General features: G+C 39.4%; 1 pseudogene; it reads right to left on the reverse strand.

The window, feature by feature from the left end:
- Nucleotides 1-24,323: 24,323 nt before the first annotated feature.
- On the reverse strand, nt 24,324-25,493 carry LOC130888877 (fructose-bisphosphate aldolase A-like; annotated as a pseudogene).
- Nucleotides 25,494-26,945: the final 1,452 nt, after the last annotated feature.

A 26,945-nucleotide genomic window follows, 5' to 3' on the forward strand; every position in this document is an offset into this window, starting at 1 on the left:
ACAGAATGAATGGGATCCCGCCTCTCCTCTGGGTAGGATACCATCATGGTGGTGTCTGGATTCTATTAAGGATTCCAAGTAAACCTGCAATGCTTGTCTGAAACAGAAGCAGGGATATCGTGAGACTGTAAACACTTAGCGCAGAGGAAAACTTCAGGACCCTTTAGCTCACCTCCAGGATATAGTGGGGAAGGGCGATGTCCTGTCTTTCCTGTAGCCTTACTCCTGCAAAAAGATATTTTTAAAATGTGTAACACCAAGGGGGACCACACCCTGACATTTTGTTTTAATAGATTTTCATAGCTAGCCTGGGTCTAATGAATAAAAAAAATCAAATAAAGTTGTATTCTGAGCTCTTTGTCCCTATGTGGCAAATAAATAACAGGAATGTGAAAAGCAACATGTCTAATATAATATGAATATATATGTATTATGTAATATATTGTTGCTTTTAAGATGACACACAAAATAAACTAACACATTGGTCAACATGAAGTTCAACAGGATCACCTACTTTTGTTCCTCCAGGAGGATCAAATAACACATTCAAAATTAGACCTTTCGCCCTCGCTGCACTTTGTCAGGATTTTTTCTGCCTTTGGAAATTGCCTGTTTCCCCATCAGTCTCCTTTATTTTCCTGACTGTATTGACAGAGGGAGTTAACTCGCATGCTAACTGTAGATTTCGTATAGCACCACATTGCAAGGCACACAGACCCAGTTAAACCCCTCCAAGTAATAATGCAGAAGACAAATCTCACTGGCACTCTTTCTCCTAGCAATGATGTAAAGAAAAGGCTGGATTATTCAAATTTTCAAACAAAAGTTCATTTAATTGTTAAATTTAGGGATGGTAGTTACTGAGATCACATTCCTTATTTTCTAATCTATTATATCTAGAAACCAAGTTACTTACAGTCTAGGGCACAAAATTATTTTTGATACCTGAAAAATGAAAATGATTTAAAACTGGAAACAAGCTAATCCTAAGGGATCACTCATTTTTTTTTCTAAAATTATAATTAAGGAGGAAGTCATTAGATCATCTTGGATTCTAAAAAACAAAGAAGCAATTTTTGGACTACTAAGCAAGCTCATAAGCAACCATGCCACCAGTGATGTGAAAGCAAGCCCAATGCTCCCCTGTACACTTCACGGGGTCAGGGATGGCAAAAGTAAAATGGGAGTTTGGGTCCATACACTGTACAAATATTCTTTTAGATGCATAAATAGACGGGCACTATACAAAGTATATATGGAATAAGCTGGTTACAAATTGCTGTGGGACTTCAGAAAAAGTCAACACTGAAGTGTGATAACAAAAGGCAGGAGATACAGCTTCAGTGAGCATGTACTCACTTACACCCTGAGGAGGAACAAACATTTCAGACAAGAAGACACAGAGAGCATAGCTTTGAAGAATGTAAGACATCTTAGACAGACAATAAACAACTTAGTTTCACTGGCAGGGAAGGTCAGTAGAGTCTAAAGAAACCCAGGTTGGAGAGCTCTTGCAGAGAGCCTCTGGAATGTGGCTCAGGACTTGGAATGGAGTATTTGGTAGGAAGTGGAGAAAGTGTACTTAATGGGCCAGAGTGAGATGTCACAATGTTGGAAAAACAGAGATTTAAAGGGAACATGTTGGAATCTTAGGGCAAATGTCTCAGATGGGGTATTGCTGGAGAAATCTTGGTGTATTTTCCACTTCTCATCCTTTAGTTCAGTCTTCCTTTCCTCATCTCAGCTGAACTCACTCTTCCACGGTACTTAACTAATTAGATTGTGTTCCATGACCCATTTAACCGGAAAGTGCTTTGGGATCAGACTCTTGACGTTTTATGTTGTACGTGTGCTTTGCTGCTCACTAATACATACTGCACTCAACAATTACTTGATAAATCCCCACGGAGTGAGAAATTACAGAGGAGAATCACAAAATCAAATTTTTCAGTTAGTGGGGCATCTACAGTATTTCAGCCTAGACACAAAGTGAACACTGTCTTTGATTCCTCCTCTCCTAACGCATCCCAATTCTAAGCAATCACTAAGATCTCCAAGTTACCTGAAATTGATCTGTCATTTACTTTCTGCTTGATGATTGATGAGTTCAGCTAAAACAGAACAAGATCAGAAACAACAACAAGATTTAACCAATTCAGTGTTTCTTTTTGGGTTTGTTGTTCTTACAAAGAGTGCACTATAGGCTGCCACAGAATTTAGTGGTGTAAATCAGCAACCATTTTACTCTCATGATATTTGGCGTAAGATATTTTAAGTAGTGCCCATTTAGACTGTTCATGGTTAAAACCTTCCAAACATCTTCATTGAGAAATTAGGTGAAAGTGTGGTCATTTAAAGACTTGACTAGCAAGATGTTGAGAGTGTTGACTATCTCCTGGAAGCTTATCTAGTACAGAGCTTTCAGACCCTCTCCAGCACAATTTTAGGATAGTCAGATTTTGGGCATAGTTTCCCTTTTTCCCCAGGCAGGTAACACCAGAGCAGTCATCACAATTTGGCCTTTAAAATATTTTGAGAGTCTTCTGTCTCACACTGTAGATTGACACCTCCATGTTATCATACTTAAAGTTGAGAGGACAAGAAGAAGAAAGGAAGAAAGAAAGACAAGAAGGAGGAGGAGGAGGAGGAGGAGGAGGAAGAGGAAGAGGAAGAGGAGGTACGAGTCATGTTTCTTGTGGGTTGCACTTTTTGTGACATCATCCTTAGTAATTTTTCATGTCTGTCTATTCTGATCTTATTTACCTTAAATGTTGCCAAAATCTTTGTCTTACTTCCTAACACAATTTTACAGTGTTCCTTCCTCAACAGTATTCCATAGATCCCACACTTCTTTGTGAACAAACTACAATTCTTAATTTTATTTCATCTTCCTAGTGTTCTATTGTTATGTAAAATATTATAATAAAATTAGATGTTTCTTAAAATATACTTGCCTTTCTGTTTCTGTTATTATTTCCACTCTATTTTTTATTTTTATTTTTTTTTTATTTTTTATTTTTTATTTTTTTTTTTTTGGTTTTTTGAGACAGAGTTTCTCTGTGGTTTTGGAGCCTGTCCTGGAACTAGCTCTTGTAGACCAGGCTGGTCTCGAACTCACAGAGATCCGCCTGCCTCTGCCTCCCGAGTGCTGGGATTAAAGGCGTGCACCACCACCGCCCGGCCTATTTTTTATTTTTAATTAAAGTGTAGTGGCATAATTTTGCTCAGAGGACTTGAGACGCATCTGAGCTGAAAGTCTATTCTCTAAGGTCTATGTTTCATTGTTCTGGAAGGTGCTATGCAAGATGTGAAGAGGGAAGCAATCAATAGCTCTACCCAGATGTGATGTCTATGAACTGTAACAATGCTTTGATTATGTTTGTGGAAGTTTCTTCTCTTCAGAATATTATTTTTCAAATCTGTAATATCAAAATTATGTCTGTTATTTAAGATCTAATTAACCAAACAGTACAACAAAGAAATGATTCAAACGTTATAGAAAATGGTCAAAGTCTACTTCTGAACTGAAAGACAAAACAAAATAATAGTAATAATAAGAATTTTTCTGAATTACTAGAATATCTTTCTTCAGCTCCTTTACTATACTTTATACTTCTAGCTGATATTCTCATTTACTCTGTGTAATCTTAATACCACTTATTACACTGTCATTTACTGAAGGAATGAGATCTTAGCAAACTTTATTTTGAATTATGAATGAAGAAATTGGTTTATTTATACTAAAGATTCCCTTGTGTATTTAAACAGCAAATGACTGTGGGTAATTCAGAACCAGAGTAGACAGTGAAACAATAGATGCATACATGCTTCAGAAACAATGAGAGTATATTACTTTTAAAAATACTCGTAATGTTTAAGCCATTTGATCGATATGTAGAGATGCCTTACATATTCTTTCCTATTTGATGTACATTAAAGATCTTTTATAATCTGGAGGTTAAAAGATACAATTTCACATTGTTACTGTTAGTATATTTTATGCTATTGTTTCTATTTTTAAGGCGAGCACTTGCTATCTAGTCTGGCTCTCCTGAAACTCACTAAGTGGTGAAGGGCAGCCTTGGACTGGCTAACCTGAAACTCACTCTGTGGACAAAAATAGCCTTGGAATAGCAATGATCCTTCAGCCACTACTACCTAAGTGGAGTGATCATGGTTGTGCACCAGCGTACCATGCAAGGTAATGTTTTATCAAAGGAGCATCATGTATGCACACATTCTTTTTTTTATTTTAAGGTTTTTTTTTTTGATTTATTTATTATGTATACAGCATTCTGCCTCCATGTATCCCTACAGGCCAGAAGAGGGCGCCAGATCTTATTACAGATGGTTGTGACCCACCATGCGGTTGCTGGGAATTGAACTCAGGACCTCTGGAAGAGCAGTTTCTTTAAACATTCATTAGTTCAATGCCTGTGGGGTGTCAGGAAGATTTCAGATAGGATAGCTATCATGAGGAAGGTCATATTGCAGGCTGAAGGGAAACCCAATAGAATATTAAAAGATGATGAAGAAAATTGCTTTCTCTACCAAAGCTTGAAATAGAAGAGTGTGAGAGAAAGGAGAGTAGTTCTCTCAGGGTCAGTTAGGGAGAACTCCATTAAAGCCTAAAGTGTGTCATTAGAGCCAAGGGAAGAAAATGCATCAAAGAACACGAACAGAGCAAATGACTAAAGAGAGGATGGTTTGCCACACTAAAGGCAGAAACAGACAACCATTTCTTTGGAATACATTGAAATAACAGGTCAGACTAGAAGACAATGACCGAGAGGCAATGGCCAGGGCATTTGGAACTTTAGGGAGCTAACAATAAAAAAATTCTGTATTCATCCTAAGTAGGATTGAAAAGCCACTGGAGAATTTTAAATTGAAAATATATCCTGTGTTTTGAAGAATTGGCCCTAATATATTATCCTCAAATAGATTCTCCCATTTACGTATAAGGGATGTAAGGTTCATACATTCTAGTTCAAACCATAAAGACAAAGGAAATTCTTTTTGCTTACATATGAGTCTTCATGTTCATGGAAAATAATTAGGAGAAATAGTATATTTAAAATAAAACGTAACATTATGTATATATAATCATGTCATAAAATTGGAAGTAACTATCTCGTTTGACAATGATCTGTTATATTACAGTATGACTGTCAATGATGAAGTAATTTTCCTGAAATGATCATTAGCAATCATCTAGAACATTCTAGAGTGTTTGAAAATCAGGAGAAATATTGGACTCTATGTTTAAATGACTTTCATAAAGGAAGCAACCTGCAGGTCTTAGTTAAGCACAACAAGTTGGATGGAAAAAGAAAATACTGCTCCATATCCAGATGTTTTATCAACATAATGCGAAGCAAGCAGACATTGTGAAATAAGTTGTGTGTACTATGCTATTACAGACAGTTGGTTTCCAGGAAAGAGAAGTTTAAGTTTACAGACTTATTGAGAAAGAGAGAGATCAACTGTGATAGTTTCCCATAGTGAATGACTTTCCTGTGATTTCTCTTAAGTAACTTCATACTTTCAAAATTTAACCATTTCCTATTTACTAATTCCTTGACCTAATTTTCATCATAATTTATCTACTGTTATCATCCATATTGGGATCAACAATCAGAAATCAGTGAAGTAGCATAAATGACAGTTATATGATAATGTTCTCTACTTTTCCCCTGCCCTCTTTGAGAATGTCTCTGGTAGCTAAGGATTTCTTTGAACTTCTGATTCTCCTGCCTCTACTGCCCAAGTGCTGGAAGGGCAGGAAGTGCCATCACGCCTGTTTTTATACAGTGCTGAGAACTGAATCGTGAAAATACTTGTGACTGCAGTGTGAGAGAATCTATACCTTCTTTTAGGATCCACATACATGGGCACATGTATCCACACAGATACCTGTGCATACACTCATAGGGACACATGCACGCATGCATGAGCAAACAAAATAAATCTTAATTTAAGATGTATGTTTTAATAAATGACACATACCATAAACATAGTTTAGTATATATAACACAGCACAGTATTTATATAGCAAATGAGATTACTTAAATAGTATTATGACCTCTGAGCTTAGTTTTATGATATGGTCATTTTCTCCTTAAAGTTCTGGGTACATAGCTTCACAAAATATAGAATTAATTTTTTCCCATTCACTTTGTATATCTCTCCAGATTTCTAGCTACACTTAATGTGATAAAGGTATAGTAGTTTAGTACAGTTGTTTGAAGGATAAATCTTCCACCATAGTCTTATACTTGAACCCATGATTCCTTTTTGGTGGTGATATTTGAGGAGATTATGAAATCTTTAGGAGGGACAGTCTTGCTGAAGGAAGCACGGCACTGGGAGTGGTCTTTGAGTCTTTATACCCTTAATCCAGTTCCAGTTTCTTCTCTGCTTTCTGTTTCTGTCGGAAGGGAAGATCTCCCCTGAGTTTCCTGATCCTGCATCCATGTCTTCCCCACTTTTATGGACTCAGCCCTCTGACACAGCCATAAGCCAAAGCTAACTCTTCCTTATGTTGCTCCTGATCACAATGTTTTATCACAACGGCAGAAAAGCAATGAAAACACATGCGTTATCAACTAGTCGTATTTACTGCTTATTGTCTTTTTCTCTCAAAGGTAATTCCATGACCCTGTTTATTTTGTTTATCCCTCTACTTCCGGAACCATGCCTAATCTGTGCCAAGCACTTAAAAGACTTCCAAGGTGACTCAATGAGCACGTGCCAACTGATAGTTCAGGTAATTAATAAAATATCAAGGGATGGATAGAGTTCTTGCCCTTGGCTTCTATTAACATATGATATTAGAATATTTAACACAGAATCACTTTGACAGTTACTATGGGAATCTAGAAACAGGAAGAAAAGACATGATATCTTTAATTCTATCCTTTAGTGCATTCTGTACCAATTTCCCCCATCCAATAAAATGTGCTTGTGCCCAAAATTATGTTAAAATGCTTTTATCACCACATTTTTTGTTGCTTCATTCTAAATGCAATTCTAATTTCTTGTCATTGCAAAAGAAATACCATTTATATACAATCACGATGAGTTGAGTTGAATTGTTAGCATGGAGTCTTTATTTATATATCTAATTAAGCTGTATTTGGTCCCAATATAACTCAAAGACTTAGGACTCTGTGAATATATGTATATGATGTTTGTGCATAATTTTTGTCTTTCTGAAGCCTGTTTCAGGCTGTGTGTCTCATCTTTGCTTCTTTTTCAAAACAAAAGCTCCCTAAATGCAGAGAACAAATGAGACAAATTACCATATGGATCTACTTTCAGCATTATGTTGTGGGGGATTCATCAGAGAAGATGGATCAGACATGGGTTTTCACCAACAGGAAGACTTTTTTAGCTGCTGGTGACTACACTGAGTGTTCTGGACCCTAATGTAGCTCCAAGCCCTTCTTATGGTGACTCTTTAAGCACACAAACCATGTTCTGGGTTGACATATTTCAATTTACAAGACCAGTTAGCCAGAAGTGGAACTACAGAAACCAAAAAGCAAGCTTAATACATTCAGAGACTTTCACATGAATATGGACTTTGGTGGATGAGACCATTGTTTTAGCTTTGCCAAGTGGGGCTGCCTACATCCACATTCATAGTTTTACAGCCTGAATGGCACTTTCATCATGGATTTAGTTGTGCTAAGGTCTCTGGGCCGTCTAAGGTCTGAGTCCCTGTTACAAGTATATGTTTCTGTTACCTGGCATAATATCACAAATAAACAATGTCTGCAAGTTCTCATTCATTTGTAGAAACTAAAAGTAAAGCACCTCAAAGAACCCAGCTAAATAGGGATCACTAGTGGTAGAAGAACAGAAGGCAGGTATAGAGAGAAGTGTGAAGAAGCCATTCGCAGCAGTGTTAAGCAGGATATATTAGTTCTGGTTTTCTATTATAGTAGAGCAATCTAAGCTGTACTTCAATATAAATGAAAAAGAATAATGTGCAACTTCTCATCAGGCAGAAACGATTAGTGCTTGAGGAAATGGAAGTATATGGTACTTGCATTTGAGCATTATATACTATACCATGCATCAAATTATCATTCAAGAAAAATAAACACGTATAATGTTCTAATAACTATCTCACATTGACTATAAGAGGACAGCATGTGTTTTGTAAGAGAAGAATCCAAAAACATACCAAGATTGTCTCTCATTTTGATCATATAATCGGGTTTATCAGAGTCTGGCCTTAAGAAAACAGACAAAATGGATAAATTTTGCTGCTAATGAGAAAAAAATTGAGGAGGGACATGTTGCGAGCAGGGTGGTAACAGATAAGGTAAGCATTGCCTTAAAGAACTTGTCAAAGCACTTCCAAACAAATGCTGTACTTCCTTAATTGACCGTACATGAACCCAACAGAACTGCATGCCTTTCATAGAAGCATGCCTGCACCCATTCATTCAGTAAAATTTAACTGAGCACTTACTGGATAATGAACATGGTTAGAGGCCAGAGGGAACTGTGTGGCTTCAGACACAGCATGCACCATTGAAAGAGACCATACTGGGAATTTAACAAGGTCGAGAAGTGTCTGTTGCTTCCTCTCCTGGGACAGTGCTTGTCAAGCTCACTTGAAGCATTTTCCTCATTTCCTGGAGGGACCCAGCCAGTGTCAAAGCTGCCAGGAATATGAAGCAGTTTGCACAATGGAGAGGCTCACGTGCCTCGCTGCTTGGAAGGCAATATGGAAGGCAGCTGTGTAAGCCCACAGGCCTCGTTTGACCACCCAGGAACTCTCCCTAGAGGGGAGAAGCAGGAGCTACAGCCCACCTGGCTACTGCCAAACACTGGAGGGTCACAGTGGAAAGGCCCGGTGTCTACAAATGATCACCTTCAGTGCTGAACCATGTGAACAGGGCTTTTGAGGACACTGTGGGACATAAAGAAAACCTTTAGCAGCTAAGGTTAGCATTTAGCCATTCTGGCTACTTAGGATGTAAACAAAATTTCAAAGCTGGACTATGGGTAGGCATATAATGGGTAGAAGATATATACCATAATATGTGTGACTGTGTACGACTAACATCTGGGATTTCACCAACTTGTCTGTTAAATGGGGCATTAAGAAAATCAACCTCAGTTTTCAGGAGAAGAAGAAAAAATACACCAAGTAATTGGTTTCCTCTAATACTATAATGGGCAACGACATTGAATGAAGTATTTTCACTTCCCTCCTTTATTGTAAGTTGCCAAATTTTCAGACATTTTTCTGTCCTTAGATTCCTGATTAACCTTAATGTTTACTGAACAACTTATCTTTTCTTAAACAGGATACAAAAAGTACAAGCATCTAAAAGACGTGCTCCTTATGGCTGTGCACCTTGTACTGTCGAGGGAAACAGAGAGCACTAAGCAGCATTATCTTCATATCAGCATATGAAGGGATTTCACAGATTCAACAGCACTCACCGTCACCAAGGTGTTTCCTGGCATGTGCATGTGCTGACTTTGGCCAAGGTACCAGTCCCCAGCTGATGGTGTTACTCAGGTAAGATTCGGTTATAAACGTGTGGACTTCTACAATGACTTAGTCCGTCGAATAGTTCAAACAGAGTGGACTATTGGGGATGGGGTCTGTTGAGGGGAAATAGGTCAGTGGTGGTGTGAATTCGAAAGCTATGTCTGTTCCTGGGCCCTCCTCTTTTTCTGCATCCCATCTGTCACGAGGTGAGCCACTGTGTCCTACGACATTCTTCCTACCGTAATGCCTTGCCTCACCACACAGGCCCAGAAGGAACAGAGCCAAATGGCCATGGATGGAAATAGCTGAGACAATGAACTGAAATAAATCCTCTACACTTACGTTGTTCCTTTGAGTGTTTCATTTTGTCTCAGAAACAAGTAAGGACTCACATATATGCCAGACCTACATGTCACATATAAAATTGTGCTTTCGCCAGCCTCCTTGGTGGTTATAAATTCAGCCAGACTGGCAATAAAAGTGCCTGCCATATGGCTAGATAAATGGAAAGTTAGTTCTTAGTTGCTCTAATCATGTCATGCTCCTCCAATAACTCAACCAATTTTTATGTGTGATTACTGTAAGGGATTAGTGTCTGGATAGGTTTAGCATTTTCTTAATTTGCTCTATAGCATGTAGTACCTTCAAACACAGTTCAAATCAACTGAGAACAAACCTATTGCTGCTATAGAACGAAGGTCTCTCCCTTCTGTTTTTATCATCCATTAACATTTTATTGTATACACTTATGTACACACACATATGCACACAATTTTTCCTCTATAATTTTTAGTTTGCACAAATAAGGACCCTGTCTTACATATGTTAGCATTTTCATGGCCACATAGTAGACCTCTCATATATTAGACAATTAATGTTGAGTAAATGAATGTGTAAACTAGAAAACCCCCTGTAGACTGACTTTTTAATACATTCATAGTGTGTTGTTAGAAAACAGTGAAAGCTGAAGAAGAAATGACATACTGAGTGTATTTTAAAGGGATTGTTTGTAACAACCCCTAGCTGTTCGTCTTCATTTTTCTGAGTCAGATAATTGCAGGCAAGAATTATGACATCTAATAGATTCATAATCTTTTTTGGGGGAGGGGTTTGAAACAGGGTTTCTCTGAAGCTTTGGAACCTGTCCTGGACTAGCTCTTGTAAACCAGGCTGGCCTCAAACTCAGAAATTCGCCTGCCTCTGCCTCCCAAGTGCTGGTATTAAAGGCGTAGACCACCGCTGCCTGACTTAGATTTATAATCTTATGTGAAGACTTAAAGTCATGGAGATCCAGGCCCCTAAAGTTGTGAGAGAAACAAGAGTAACAGTCAAGTTGTGTAATTAAATGAGATTAAAATTATTTCTTTCTCAAGGTTCTCCAGAAAAGCATACCTAATGAGAGAAAGAGTTTCTTTTCAGGTGCTGGTCATGTAACTGGGGACTTTGACAGTTTCCAAGATCTTGTAAGATAGGTTCACAGGATGGATACCTAGCACTACCAATGCCGTTCCAGTTCATAAGCCTTCCAGATGGGGCCCCTGGAGTAGCTGGTATTTTAGTAAAAGTGCAAAGGGAAAAACCAATTCACGTCCCAGTTTAAAAGCAGTTGTATATAAGCCATTCTCTTTAAACTGAGGTCAGTGTTTCTGTTTTATTAAGACCTTTTTCTGACAACATGATCTCTGGTCGTCCCCCCTCCCATGCTGGGAGAAATGTGCTCTTTAGTTTCTGTCAATCTGATAAAAATTAGAGTCATTTAGGAAGCGGTTAAATCAACTGAATAACTTCCACCTTCAGATGGGCCTGTGAGACTGTCAATGGAGGCATATTTTTTTAAATTAATGATTAATATAGGAAGGTCCAGCCCACTCTGGGCTGTTCCACCTGTCATGGTCAGGTGTGTTGGGTTTGTATAAGAAAATAAGGCGTGCAAGCCGGTGAGCATCCTTCCTCCATTGTTTCTGCCTCTGTTTCTGCTCGCAGATGCTGGTCCTGAGCTCTCACCCTTCCTCCCAACAGAGCTGAGCCAGAGACTATAAATTAAACAAACTCTCTCCTCCCCTAGATTGGTTTTGGTCAGTGCTTTACCTAGCAACAGAAAACAAACTAGAACAGAAGGACATTCTGCTTGAGTCTACTGATTTCAATGTTAAATTCATTCAGAGCCACCCATAGAATCTCTTCCAATGTTGTTGGATGCAGTATCCACACTCACAATGGCCAACCAGCCTGACAGCTGCAATTGTGACAGCACCTGCAGTCCTTGCACACTTGTTGAACTGAACCTTGAAAAAAACTCCATAAACAAGAGGGAAAGAAACTATGACAAGCACCGAGAAGAAACTGGATTTCTTAAGTACTCTCTAATAGGAAATGGAAGAGCAGAGGGTCACTTTGGGAAAGTGAATAGATGTGAGAAAAGGGGAGAACGATATTGAGAATTTGCAGTGATATACAGACCGTTTACAGCTTTCCCTGAGCCAACACAGCACATGATCATCCCCAGAAAACCACAAAAAAAAAAAAAAAAAAAACCATGAAAAAAACAGCTTGTAGCCACACCAAAGGACAGCTTTTAACCACAATTCGGGATGCCTAATGAGCCATAATTCTAGTGGGAAACAGACAGAAGCTTCAGTGTGTTTGACATTGTACCTCTTATCAGACCGTACTTTCACCAATCCCTGTGAGACAAGAGATTTGGATGTGGAAAACATGCCATATTTTGAATTTTTCCCAGAACAACAACAGAGATCAGTAAAGAAGCTACAGACAGAACTGTGGCATAAGATGTTTGTGAACAGACCTGACCATTTCATTGGCCTGAATTTGGACAGCTTGTGTGTGTGTGTGTGTGTGTGTGTGTGTGTGTGTGTGTGTGTTTCCCTGTAGCTTTGGAGCCTGTCCTGGAACTAGCTCTTGTAGACCAGGATGACCTCGAACTCACAGAGATTTGCCTGTCTCTGCCTCCTGAGGGCTGGGATTAAAGGCTTGTACCACCACTACCCAGCTTGAACAACATTCTCTTACTGAGTGCTTGCTAGTTCCCTTTTAACAGGTTGATACTGGACTCTTAAATGATGGCTAACCTCATACACCCGAAGAACACTGCATCTGGCATCTAAACCCTGACTCCTTTTACACCCAATGGAAAGGGCCCAATACTTGTCCTAGTTATCCTTTGTTGCTCATGAAGAATGACAAATTGAGATGTACATATTTGAGCCTTTTGAACAGCTCTCTAACCTACCAGAAATACATATTCTTACATCACTGTCCACATCTTATGGATGAGATTAAAGAAAGTGACCTTATACCTGATTGCACCACTATCAACACTATTGTCCAGGAGTTGAGCGTTAGCTTTGTGATAGAAGCTATCTACCTAGCTTCAGACATCTTCAGTTTACCTCCATCTTTTATCGTTTCGCAAGTGTTTAGTGATTCTCTTCAGGGACTGGGAACATGGGACTTCTTGCTCTTCTAAAAGAAAGGAGCCAAAGGAACATGAAAAATATTTACATCTTCAATGAAAAATAATTGTGTCAAAAATATGGTCTGTAAGACAATTGTTTCACCAAAGGTCTAGTGTAGTTTTTCACAATTTCTGAGTCAAATCAAAGGTATTTTGCTGTTTCTCATTTTATCTCATTACATTTTTATTACATTTAAAAACAGAAAAAAAAAGTGGGAAGAAAATCAAGTAAAATACCTTTCTGACCTCAGCACAGATGAAAGTTTTGAACTCAAAACCTTGTTTTGAATGCCAACCATACCGTTTAGTAGCTGTGAGTTATTTTTATTTAAACTCAACACTTATATTTTTCCTATGATCAAAATCTGATTAATAAAGTGACATTTTCAAGCCTTACCATACAAATTTTTAAAAACTTAAATACTTTTTGTATCTTACAAATACGATGCCTGTCATTTTCTGTCATTTTCATCACAGAGGATGCCACATGAAAATTATCATTATTGCTTGAATCCTGAATTTACCTTGGCTAAGGTATCTCCGTAATTACTTCTTCCTTTTCCCCCCTAAGGTGGCATGGCTCAGATGAACTGTAAAAGATGTCATCTTTTACATGATTGACTTTGATCCCAGAGTCAAATGTCCATCTTGTAAAGACCTTTGTCTCTCTGCGGGGAAAAGTTACTGAATTATCTTTGTAAGGCTCCTATCAAAGATATCTAGAAAGTGTGAGCTGATGCCGGTCTGTTTTACAGATTCTAGCCTTCTTCGTGACAGTGTTTTGTTTAAACAAAGCATTTTCCCACAGGAAAGTCTGTTAGTAAACTCCACCTCTCATGGCTACTGTTTAATGTCACTTCTCTTTTATAGGTACATCAGAAATCAGAGGGCATCTACTCCTTCTGAAAATGATATTTCTCTGAAATAACCACCACTTTTATAGTTGTTAGTAAGATAGCATGACTCACCTTGCTATTAGCTGACACTTCTGTATGCTTTCTGAGGCAAGATTCTTTTTTTTTTTTTTTTTTTGGTTTTTCGAGACAGGGTTTCTCTGTGGGTTTGGAGCCTGTACTGGAACTAGCTCTTGTAGACCAGGCTGGTCTCGAACTCACAGAGATCCGCCTGCCTCTGCCTCCCGAGTGCTGGGATTAAAGGCGTGCACCACCACCGCCCGGCTTCTGAGGCAAGATTCTTGATGGTTACAATTTATGCTGTATTTTTTCAATGACAAGTCTAGAAAAGTGTAGTAAATGATGTGTGGTTGCCAGGGTGAGAGCCAAGAGTAGGGTGGGTGTGGCATCTGGAAGGAGGCAGAAGGAGAAACAGGTGAGCAGGGAAGATCCTGTGGAGATGTTCATGGGGCTGTTCTGCCTCCGACTGTGCTGGTGGATGTTTGTATCTTTGCATGGGGTAACACTGGGTAGTGTGCACACTTGCACACACAGACACCGAGTACAGGTAAAGTTGACCCAATCTAACTAAAATTTGTTTATCATGCCATTGTCATTGGCTGAAAACATGTGCCATGGTAAACAGAATGCTAACACTGGTGGACACCAAGAGGGCACATTCTCTGAATTATTATTCCACTGTATTTGGACCTGCTGCTATTCCCAGAAGCCCGAATAGAAAGCATTCTGCTTACTGTTATTTATCTACTTTGCTGCCTGATAACTACATTAGATAGAGAATTTTTTAGGCTATTTCATACATTAATAATATCTTGAGCTCTGTACGATACCAGATAGCAGTGTTTTTGCCCTTACCGATGTCTATTACTAATAAAGAACAGCTTCCCGCTCTTAAGACAAATCCATTAGGTAAAAGTCGACATGCATCGTTATCAAAGAAGGAAAATGTTCTCCATGAAAACCAGGAGAAGCTTGAAGAGACTTGATGGAGTCCTTTCCTGAGTGTGTCTCGGGGAACGGGGGCAGCCACTCGGATTTGTCAGGACACCCAGAGCAGACTGCCTGGCCAGCTGCCACCAACGACGACGACAGCCCTTCACAGCCAATCTGGGATCAATTAAGAAAAAGTGAACTTCTAACCTTCATATACTGTCACAGCCGAGGTCTGGCCTGGCTGATCTCTGAGTGCCCAGGGGTTAATCACAGCCCTCAGTTGTTGACAGGGCTTCCTTCTTTTCTGCCCTAACATACCATGTTGTTTTCAATGATGCCTCAGAGAGGAGTTCCTGTTCCCTCTATTTTTCTGGCAGAAGAAAAGTAAAACAAGACAAAACTGGGCTTATTCACAAATGGTTGTCCACGACTCAAGCAGTGACTGGCATTTAATGGGCATTCTATACCTTTTTCTCAAACATTTCCTGATAGAAGCTTTAAAGCCATTTTCCGCTCATATGCCTGCTTCTTTTCACCAGGAAAATAAATCAACCTTCAGTTTGAATACTTACGATGAATCAAATATTCTCTTCTTTTCTCTCCCTCCCTCCCTGCCTTCCTCTCTCCCTCCCTCCCTGCCTTCCTCCCTCCCTCTTCCTTCCTCCCTCTCTTTCTTCCTCTCTCTGTTGTGTCTCTCTGTCTCTTTCTTTCTCTCTCTCTCTCTTTAGGTATACATAAATGACATTTATGTAATTTGTTTCAAATATTCTATGCACAAGATGGTATTTTTGGTACTTACTTAGTATATTGGGCTATTGGGACATAGGTATCTGTTAAAAGACAAAACTGTATGTGCATATGGCCAATGGGAGCTCAGCCATTGTGGTCAAAACATAGTTTGTCCCAAGTCTAATATTTCTTTGGGCTACCCATTCATCATAAAGAGGCATATAATCAAAAGCAAGGCAATCATCTTGCTTTGGATCTTATTCAAGTTTTATTTAAAAATTAAAAGATTTTTCACAGTTCACTTATTTTTTACCATTTTATGAAACAGAAATATTGACTATAATTTAAAAATAATGTCTTTTTTATTATTGTATATGTATATAATATATAATTTTTTGAAACTTTTTTTATTTTACATAACAATCCCAGTTCCCCTTCCCTCCCCTCTTCCCACTCCTCCCACATTCTCCCCACTCCCCCATCCACTCCTCCGAGAGGGTAAGGCCTCCCATGGGGAGTAACAAAGTCTGTCACATCATTGTGAGGCAGGACCAAGGCCCTACTCATTGTATCTAGACTAAACAAGGTGTCCCTCCATAGGTAATGGGCTCCAAAATGTCAGTTTGTGCACTAGTTATGAATCCTGAACCCACTGCCAATGACCCCACAATGTGCCCAAGCCACACAACTGTCTCACATTCCGAGGGGCTAGTTTGATCCTACACAGGTTCCCCAGCTGTCAGTCTGAAGTCTGAGCTTCCCCTTGCTCAGACAAGCTGTCTCTGTGGGTTTCCCTATCATGGTCTTAACCCTTTGCTCATATTATCACTCCTTAAAGTATGGTCTTTAAAGGGAACGTTGTGTGGCAAGTGGTAAACTCTGTCTTTTCAGTTTTGTCTTTGAAACCTGGATTCTAGGTTAAGGATGTATTATTGAGTCCTTTATCTTTGGCTAAACTGCGCATCACTGAGAATTTAAGACAGCATTAAAGCTAACCATCAATTAAGCTGTTGAAGAAGAACTTTTCATCAGTCATAGGAAGTCTACACCTTCTATTTCAGTAGGTTGATGTGAAAAAAATATAAGTTGTTGTCAATGACGTCTTCAATAACTAAGAGGCATGTTTGGTTCCCACTGTTATATTCTTCAGAATGTTTTTTATATTCAAAGAACACAGGCACAATGGGAAGTTGAATGGTCTTATTTTTGGCCACGATACAGTCAAGTAATTTTGTTTGCTTTTGTATGTTGATCCACTCATTCATTTATCCCACAACTGATTTTTGATCATTAAGTAGGGAGGCGTGGTCCTCTGGACTATGTAGAAAGCATGAAGAGCTAGCACTATGCAGAGCTATTCCCTGCCAATCTAATTCTGCAGTATTTCTCCATAGCATCTCATGCTTAGTTAGTATTAACGAAATGTGGAATAAATGTAAGGCTTAGTCCTTCTCTATTAGAAACTTGTAAATGTGTCAAAGAAAACAAAAGAACAAAGATCAGGAGTTTACAGGAGGGACATTTTAGTTTGCTGGGTAAGAGGTATCCGGCTCAGTCTGTGGAGGTAGTGAGGTTACCCTAGGCAATTGTTTATTAGTATGATCCACTTTAGCCACCAGTGTGCCCAGATTTCATGGACTAGACTGAGAACCAAGAAACTATTTTTAGGAAACACGAGTGGCAATGCTTAGGATTGGGCCAGTGTGACTGACAGTGCAGCAGAAAAGGGAGCTTCAGCAAGCTTGAGTATAGTTGTTGGGAAGCTAAGAAAGAAGGCTCAAAATGTAAATTTTCTTTTTTCTCTCCATACTCCTTTCTGGCAAAGCAACTTTCCAGAGACTAAAGCGGAAAGAAGAATCTCCAGAATAGGTTTGTATAAGAAGGGTTAGTTTAAGCACTCACCATTGATTTCTAGAGTACAAACTAGATAGTCAATACTATGTCATAAAATTAGACGGCAGTTTAGCAGTTAAAAGCCCTTGTTGACCTTGCAGAAGACTTGGGTTTGGTTCCTAGCACCCGTTCCAGAAGATCCAATGATGTCTTCTGATGTCCTCGTTCATCAAGAAGACATGTGGCCTTCATATAAACACACAGACAAAACACTCATACATATAGAGTAAGTAAATATAAAAACTTTTAAATGATTACAAATGATAAGGATGATCATTTCCCATAGTTCAGACCTTCACCAGCATCTGTGTGTTCTACATCTCCCCTTCTCACTTTGCTTTCTTTCTCTCTCACTTACTGAACAAGGCTGTGAGCCAGACTGTGGGTATTCCTTCTGAACCTTATGGACCTCAGGAGCTTTATATGAAGTGAGCTAATTAAACCAATTACGGCAATTATAACGACTGTAATAGGGTAATGCAGAGAAATCTACAGGTTAAGTCAACCACTAATATATGACCTTGCAAAATCACTTAGCAGCTCTATGAGCATTCTCTGCCCAGCTAGACTGAATGGATAAATGAGTCTAAAACCCAGAAAATTCTGTGCTGTGCTGTTCTAAAACTGTGAACAGCAAAGATTTGTTTGCAAAACAAAACTGAATGCATTCTCGGCAATCCTACAGGTGCCGTTTTGTACCCACACTGCAGTGGACACTGGAATTCTTGGCATCTTTGAAAAAAACCAACCTCTCTCTCTCTCTCTAGGCAGACACATACTCTCCAGGGTTATTTCCACAATAACATTTATTTTAGAAATGATATGCTCTGTCTGTTCTGGAAATACAACTCCACAGAACCGGCAGCTGGCCCTGTGAATTGCTCTTTGGACTTATAATTATAACTATTTAATTGCTGAACAATCTTATCACAGTTTGAAAAGAAACTGTATACACACGGCAATTTCAAACTTGTTTCTTGTCCTTATTCCTTTTTATCTAAAAAAGAACTCAGAATAATTTTATTCCATCCTTAAACCCCAGAGTACAATTAGCTTGTCCCACTGCAGACCCAAACACAGCAGGTCTAAGAGACTCCCTTTCAGTTGGAGTAAGGAGTCACTGCCATGATTTGTTTTAGTTTGATAAACACAGAGGGCTGTTCTGTTCTGAGACCTCTTTTCCTCCACTCGGAAAGGGGTGTTTATTTCCAGCTGTGGGGAATTACTCACAGGAGATTTAAACAGTGAAGAAAGAAAACATCCTCTTTTCTTCTTGGACCCACCCAGCCCACCAAGGATTACAGACTTAACCAATGGAAAGATGGGCTTCGGTTCACTGCAAATGCTCCTTGAAGGAGAGCTACCATATCTGAAAGGACATACAATGTGCCGTTACAGCATCTGGATGCTTCCACGTCTTTGCGTCTTAGGTTAGATACTGATAAAGCTAGAGCCAGATGACCAGGCTGGTATTTTTTTTTTTTTTTTTTTTTTTTTTTTAGAAAATCTGACCTGGAAAGAAATGTGACCTTTTTATGAAATCACAGATTCTGCTATGAGCACTGCATGCTCTTTAGTCTCCCTCTTAACCAGTGAGAAAAGTCCAAGTTTTCTTACTTTAATTTTAGATGAGTGATGGGTAAAGAATGCTAGAATATTTCTCCTTTTATCTTCTAATAAGATTAAATGTATTTACTTTCTTGGTTAAACTTCTTATTGTAAGTATCCAACAGTATATAAAGTAAAAAAATGTGTAGATCTTTGATATATTAATATCAGGTGCATGACTACATGCAGTGCACTTTGCAGGCAGAGGAGAGAGAGAGGAGACTGTGGCTGAGGTCTAGCAATAAATAAATAAAGAAGTAGAGATGATCCATCAAGGTATACTCTACCACTAATACCACAGTTCAAAATACACAATAAAAATGCTGTGTAAAAAAATGCAGAATGGTCTCCTTTTATCAGCTATAAAATCTGTAAGTGACATTACCTAGGATTCCTTTAAACATTACTATGCCATCTTAGCTATATGACAAAGTTTCTGTCAATCATCTGAAATTGTTCTTACAATATTTCTTGCAATATAGTATATCATTGGATTAATTGTTAGAGAACTGTAGAATTATTAGTGTTCGATTGACATCAATTGTAGTTAACAGTATTGTCGGTAGAGAACTAGTGAAGTAGTTCAGGTTCTCCATAGTCCTGCATTTAGGATGTCAGGAAACAGTTGTGAATTGTTTAAATCATATGTTTTTGAAAAACGAAAGTTTATGCATTGAAGTCATACATACATACACACACACCTATATATAATTTTGGAAACTCATTTATGAAAATAAAATTTATTACTGCTATGAAAGAAAATGCTTGCTTAGGTCAATTACTTAGTGGATGAAGCAGAAAGTCAACAGTTTTTAAGGGGAGTTGAAGTGACACCTTAACACCTTCTTTGACTCTTTTTCATTAAGAGCTCAGTGACTTTAAGAAACAATTATTCCCCCTTTCTTTTTCCTCTCCCATCCCTATTTTCCTTTGTACTTTTTTCTTTATAAACTTGTTTTCATATTTTACTTTACTATTTTTTATTTTCTTGTTAATTTTGGGTGTATATACTGTATGACAACAGATTTTCATTACAAAACATGAATATGTGCAACATAAAACAAAGATAAATATTTGAGATTATTCTAACATGAGTATGTATTGCATAAACATATTGAGGTGTCCCACTATATCCCATAAATATGTATAATCTTTGAACCCAGTTAGAATTTAATGTATCTTCTGAGTGGAATTAATAAATTCAGTTATGTGTCTTAATTGTAGAAAATGAGAAAATTAGGCCCTTCCCTCAGAGGAAAGATCAGGAACAGGAAAAGCCAGATTTTGTTGTGTTAACCTGACCATTGCTTTATCAATATCTGTGGAAACCCTATCCTGGCCACAACTAGTTCTACATCCAATTTTGTCCTCTTTGGAGGCTTTTGAGTGTCTGAGCATAGTTAGAAAGAGTACTAGAAGAAATCCAACTGGAAGTAGATTTTAAAACATGATTTTTCTGTGATCCATGGGATTAAAAACTGTCCATTCGTGTTTAGAAAATATACACTATTTACCCAAACTTTGCAGCTGTTATATTCTCTTGAGAAAAGACAACACCAATCCTCTCCATGCCAGATTTTCCTGATTGCCTAACTTGGGTGATTCAGAGACAGAATCCCAGAATAGGCATTTATAAAGGCAAAGATGAGAAGAAGCAGAGCCTCAGACCTGGGCCTGCTGCTCATTCTTGCCAGTGTTTGAACCCCAGCTCTGTAAATTCTTATCCTTAGCTTGCCAGTTTACATGGAGAGATTCTTTCTCCAGATTAAACCATCACAGGCCTTTATCCACAATCTGTTCTGTTCTGTAGCTACCAGTGGCTATTTCCAAGAGCAGAATAATGGAAGCCTCGAGTCAAATAATTAAACCAGAAAATTTAAAGTACTACATAAAAGGAGAGGAAGGGAGAAGAGAAAATACATTTTCCCAGGAATGCTCACACCCTCACAAAGCGGGTTTTCTTTGACTAGACTTTAGATTGGCCGACAGGCTATTAGGGTATAAGACGCCACACACAGTTCTCCAAGAAAGGATCTGAGGTCTGTTATAATTTTCCCATTTTCCCATAGATGGGTTGAGCCAAGAGGAAGGGGTGAAAGTGGGCAAAAGATTGTGGGAGCAGGAAAAAAAATACTTTCTGGATCTTGTCCAGCTGTCTTCAAAGGATAACCTCTTCCAAACAGAGCGAACCTTCAGGAGGAGATTATGCAAAGTGTCTGCCTTCCAACACTCCTGAGACCCTGCCACCCAGTCCTTTCAGATTTGAGGATTAAGAAAAAGGAGAGGAATGAAAGCTTTTATTTATTCATGGTCCATGTCAATAATTATTCTTCTGGACTGTTCTGGGCTGGATGCTGTGGTTTTATTGGTGGTGTGATCATTGCTGTTACGTGGTTGGGGGTGGTATGCCTCTGTATTATCTGATAATTCTCTGCTTATTTTTCCACAAGGACACTCAGTTGTGTAAGCCCTGGCGAGATTTCCTTAACCAAATGATCGAAATCGGAGTTGGAAAAGACCTATTAGGTCATTTTAGCCTAACTCTTGCCAGTGACTGTGCTGCCTCTAATAAGCAAGATGAAGCGTCCGCCCCTTCCTTTGGGAGATTAGCTTCTACAATTCAATTAATTCACACTGCCAACACATTTTCCCTGACATTCAATTCACAATTAACAGCATTGTTTTTCTTAATTCAATTCTCAAAGAAAAAAACAAGTCTTTATTTTCTTATTGTTTTTAATTTTTAATCTACTGATAACCCCATTTTCTTATTTCTCCCTGAATCCATTTGCTATTTCATTTATTTTCCTGTAGTGTCTTTTACATTTAGTTCAATGTTTAATAATGGAGTTTAACCATTATTCTTCGCATGACTCCGTAGATCTGTCTTAAAAAGATAACGAAGGCTTTCTATTGCCAAAGTTGGCCTATTTTATTAGTGAGGCAAATACAGTGGAATTAAGCAGATAATCAAGATGCTTTAAATTTTTGTTGGGCAAAAATTTAATCTTTCTCCAATATTTTGCTTCCATTTTCCCAGAAATTTTTGGCAGAACCATTAATGGACTGACATATGTATAGGAAATACTGTCTCTCATATCTCAGCTTTTCAGTTGTGTGTGTGTGTGTGTGTGTGAGAGAGAGAGAGAGAGAGAGAGAGAGAGAGAGAGGCAGAGAGGCAGAGACAGACAGAAAAATATGTGTTTACATGTGTCAGAGTTTCTGCTGTGAAAATTCTGGCTACAATGATCAGATATTCCAAGGCAAGCAAAGATAAGAGGTAGGCGGGAATAAAGCAAATCTACTGGACTTGAGAACTGTCATGTGGCTTCCAGCTAGGAAATTTCACTTGCTGAAGAGATGAACCCATCTCAGCAGGAGGTGAACTTGGGTGGTCTACCCTGGGCATCCACACTGTAGATCCTCAAGTGGGGCATCTTTATGAAGCAAGGCTTCACCCTCCTGGAGCTTTCTTTCCTTATTGCCTAAGTCCATGGCTTCATTCCAGCATTTCTTTGCTCCCACCTCTCCCTGGCATTGTCTTGGTCTACACATCACACTTCCCTTTCCAGTTAACTATGTAGCATCAGCCTCCTCCTCATGATGTTCTCCTAGTCTGCTTGTCTAAGGGAGGAGCCCATTTCTTGGTTCTGCCCTCTGACTAAGCTCTCTCTTGTGGCTCTTCCCTTCCCTGAGGAACCAGAACCAACTCTTGCCCAAATTCTTATTTTCATTCTTACCAATTTAGTGGACAAGATACCCTATCCATTCTAGTTTAAGTTCTGCTCTGTCAGGTAACTGTTCTGACTTAAAGTAGTTTGTTTGCATGGGTTTTTTCAGGAAATTTTATAGGGAATTATCTCTTAAAATAAGCAAATATATAAGGTCTCACAAAACTTTTGTCTGGCAGCATCACAGGCTCTGCTAACTGTGGTGCCAACATGCTGGGTTTCCTTTGGCTCCTTTTTTTGGTACTTAGACTATTGTTTCCTGATTTTAGGGTTTTTAATGTCTGTGGGAAGTTAGACTCCATAGCTAAAGTTCATTATTTCCTATCTTTATATATTGATAATATTTCCCCCCCAATTGTGAGCATCTACTTGTTAATTTGTGTCATTATTTGGAAGATTTTAAACTCTGCAATGCCTTAATATAGGACTTGATGAGTGCTTACCTCTATGTCTATTATGTTACAGCTACTCAAACACATTAACAGCCACAATCGCAAAATGTGAAAGTTGACTAAGTCAGTCAACCTATTATTAACAGTCAGTTGCCCTAGTGATGTTGAATTTTATATTCATTCTGGTGAGCAAATAATTTGGTTTACATTAAAAAGTTGTCACTTGGTTATTCCATGACTGTTGTAGGAGGCCACTTGTTTGTAGGAGGCTGTTCAACTCTGAAATAACCATACAGAAACTATACTAATTAAATCACTGCTTGGCCTATTAGCTCTAGCTTCTTTTTGGCTCTCTTTTACATCTCAATTTGACCCTTCTCTATCAATCTGTATAATCTCCTCGTGGCTGTGGCTTACCGACAACGTTCTGTCTACTGTCTGTCTCTGGCAGGACTATGTGGCTTCTCTTGACTCTGCTTTCTCCCTCCCAGCAATAAGTTTAGTTTTCCCCACCTAACTCTGTTCTGTCCAAAGCAGTTTATTTATTAATCAATGGTAACCATAGCATACAGAGGGGACTCCCACATCTTATGTCCAATATTGTTTCCGTAGTTTAATGGCTTTAGGTAAAGGTATGATTTTTACTTTAAATGGGGCTTTATTAGCAAAAATCAAGAACTAATACCACTGAGAAAAAGAAAAAGTGTGTGAACAGTTGAAAGAAACCACAAGAGGAGTAGTCAGCAGACAGAAGCAATTCTGTCACGGTGTTCTGATTTGTTCTACAGTTTTCAGATACTACTAGAATCTCTAAATATTATCACTAGCTCCTTCTGCAGGAACCTCATAACAACTGTCATGTACAAAATTCTCTACACCTTTGTCAGTGTTTGGGGTTATCCAGTTGCTGAATCAAGGGATGACTGGGCAATCCATGCTTTGTGCTTGGAGGAGACAATAATTTCACATTTTTTTCACACACATTTTTTTTTTTAATAGTTGTTTATTGGCAGTGGGCTGGAAGGGATGGCAGAATTAGCATTCACAGACAACACCACACCGGTCACAAGAGTGATGGATGGGAAAGCCTGAAGGTCCCCTTTTCAAAAGCAAGTGGGTAGGCGGGGGCCTGGAGTGTTGATGGGGCAGCCTTAGATCACCTCTGCTTAGTAGGCATGGTTAGAGATGAAAAGAGATTCGCTGGCTGCGGCTCCAGACTGACCACTTGGAGTGTACTTTCCTTGGCAAGCAAGGCTGTTGGCCAGGGCTCACTTGATGTATTCCTCCTGGGTAGCCTTCAGGTTCTCCTTTTCCCGCCCCAGGCTTTCGGAGCAGAGGCCTGCAGGGCCCGGCCATAAGAGAAAGTCAAGGCCCATGGCTTCAGCAGTGGGCACTTGTTGATCGCATTGAGGTTGATGGACGCCTCTTCCTCGCTCTGCCCTCCAGACAGGCAAGTGACTCCAGTGACAGCAGGGGGCACTGTGCGACGCAGGGCTGTGACAGTTGCCATGGCAATTTCCTCATTGGAATACTTCTGGGTACAAGCATGGCCTGGGGTGACCATGTTGGGCTTCAGCAGTGTGCCTTCCAGATAGACATGGTGGTCACTCAGAGCCTTTTACACAGCAGCCAGTACCTTCTCAGTTACATACTGGCAGCGCTTTAGGTCATGGTCTCCATCAGGGAGGATTTCAGGCTCCACAATGGGTACAATGCCATTCTGTTGGCAGATGCTGGCAACACAGTTCGGAACATAGGCATTTTCCATGACGGCAAGGGCTAAAGGAATATGCTCCCCAATCTTGAGCACACAGCGCCATTTGGCAAAGTCAGCTCCATCCTTCTTATACTGGGCACAGCGTTCTGACAGCCCATCCAGCCCTTGGGTGGTGGTCTCACCATTGGTTCCTGCCAGGGGTACCATGCCTTTATCTACCTTAATGCCCACAACACCGCCCTTGGACTTGATAACTTGGGGGAAGGGACGTCCATCATCTGCCTTCTGGTAGAGTGTTTCGTGGAAGAGGATCACCCCCCCCCCCCAATGCAGGGGTTCACACAGTCATCAGCTGGCGGTAGAAGCGCCTGTTCTCTTCTGTGTTCTCAGTGCCAATGAACTGCAGCCGCTTAGCAATGCTTCCATTGGACTCATCTGCCACCAGAATGCCCTTGCCCGGAGCCACAATTCGGTGAGCGATGTCAGACAGCTCCTTCTTCTGCTCCGGGGTTAGTGCTGGGTATGGATAGGGCATGGTGCCAGTGGCAGCACGTTCCTGGCACAGGAAGGGGTGAGTCTGCCGGCTACGGCAGTGGGTGAGCGAAACGACAAAGGACCGAATGCGGATAAAGTCACCAGAACCCCCATCTGCGTGCGTTCCAAAAGAACACAGCCTATTGAGCTCTTCACACACATTTTAAGGTAGAGAAATTTACCCCTTATCTCTCCACCTAGGGACTTATTTTCCCTGAGTCAAGTGAGGAGTTGACTCAATTAGTAACTTTTCTATTGCTTCGACAAAAACACCACGATCAAGGCAACTTATAAAAGAAAACTTACAATTTAAGTTTAGAATTTCAAAGATGAGTCAATGACCACCATAGTGGGAAGCATGCTAGCAGGCCGGCAGGCATGGCTTTGGAACAACAACTAAGAGCTTACATCCTTATTTGCAAGCACAAGACACAGAAAAATATAAAGCTCATCAGAAATGGTGTGAGTTCTTCAGTCTTTCCCAAATAGTTCCATGAATTGGGGACCAAATATTCAAATATATGAATCTATGGGAACCATTCTCATTTAAGCCACCACACTAGACAAGCAACCAATCAATCAATCAAATCAATATATCAGTCAAAAACAATGGCTAATCTTATAGCTATGTCAAATAATTTGACATCGAAACACACACTATTGTCATCTACAAAGTTAAGAAACGTGAAGTTGAGTTACCAAAGCAAATGTCATTATGCTTTTAGTACTTTTGCTACTATGTGTTGGGCAACATTTACAACTCTCCTGAAGTGCAAGCTGCTTGTAGGCTGCAGGTTAAACATATATACCTACAAGGCTATATGACATAACTGGGAAGTGCAGTACCATCTTGCTTCTTTCCATTTACATTTCCACATTATTAATTCTGTAGGATTTTTATTCCTTTAGAAGGATTTAGATTTGTCTGTTGAGTTAGTATCTCTCTGATAACACTAGCTGTTGTCACGTGGCTTTAGGTTGGAACCCTGGAGGCAGGATTTGAGACTCTCATTCTTGTAGAAGTAACACAGTAGCAGAATCACCTACCAGGGAAAAAGTAGAGCGGTATAGAGAAAGGGCAAGTGCTGGACGAGAAAGTGACTTCAGTTAAGGTGTGGCCTTGGCAAGATACAGGGAAAAGGCCTTTCAATCATTAACCTCATAACTAGGTTGTCCTTTCAAAGCAAGAACGCGGTCCTTTACCTACCACATTAACCAGATGTTGCCTTTATATTGCCCCTAGAGGTTGAGCATAACTCTCCAAGTGAAGTAGCATACGTCTAGGGACTGCAAGACTCACAAGAAGTGGGCATGTGCGAGCCAATAACAGCTGACTCTCACAGAAGCAGAATCTGGATTAGTCCAGAAAGTTAAAGAGAAACCAAGAAGGACTCTATATCATTTAAAATAGAAGCCACTAATCTCTGTAGTGAGTTATTTATCTTTTCTCCCTGACCCCAAAAAGGCATAAGTTAGGAAAAAGAGAATTTGATATAACC

This window comes from Chionomys nivalis, chromosome 17 (assembly GCF_950005125.1).
Source record: "Chionomys nivalis chromosome 17, mChiNiv1.1, whole genome shotgun sequence".
Taxonomy (NCBI): domain Eukaryota; kingdom Metazoa; phylum Chordata; class Mammalia; order Rodentia; family Cricetidae; genus Chionomys; species Chionomys nivalis.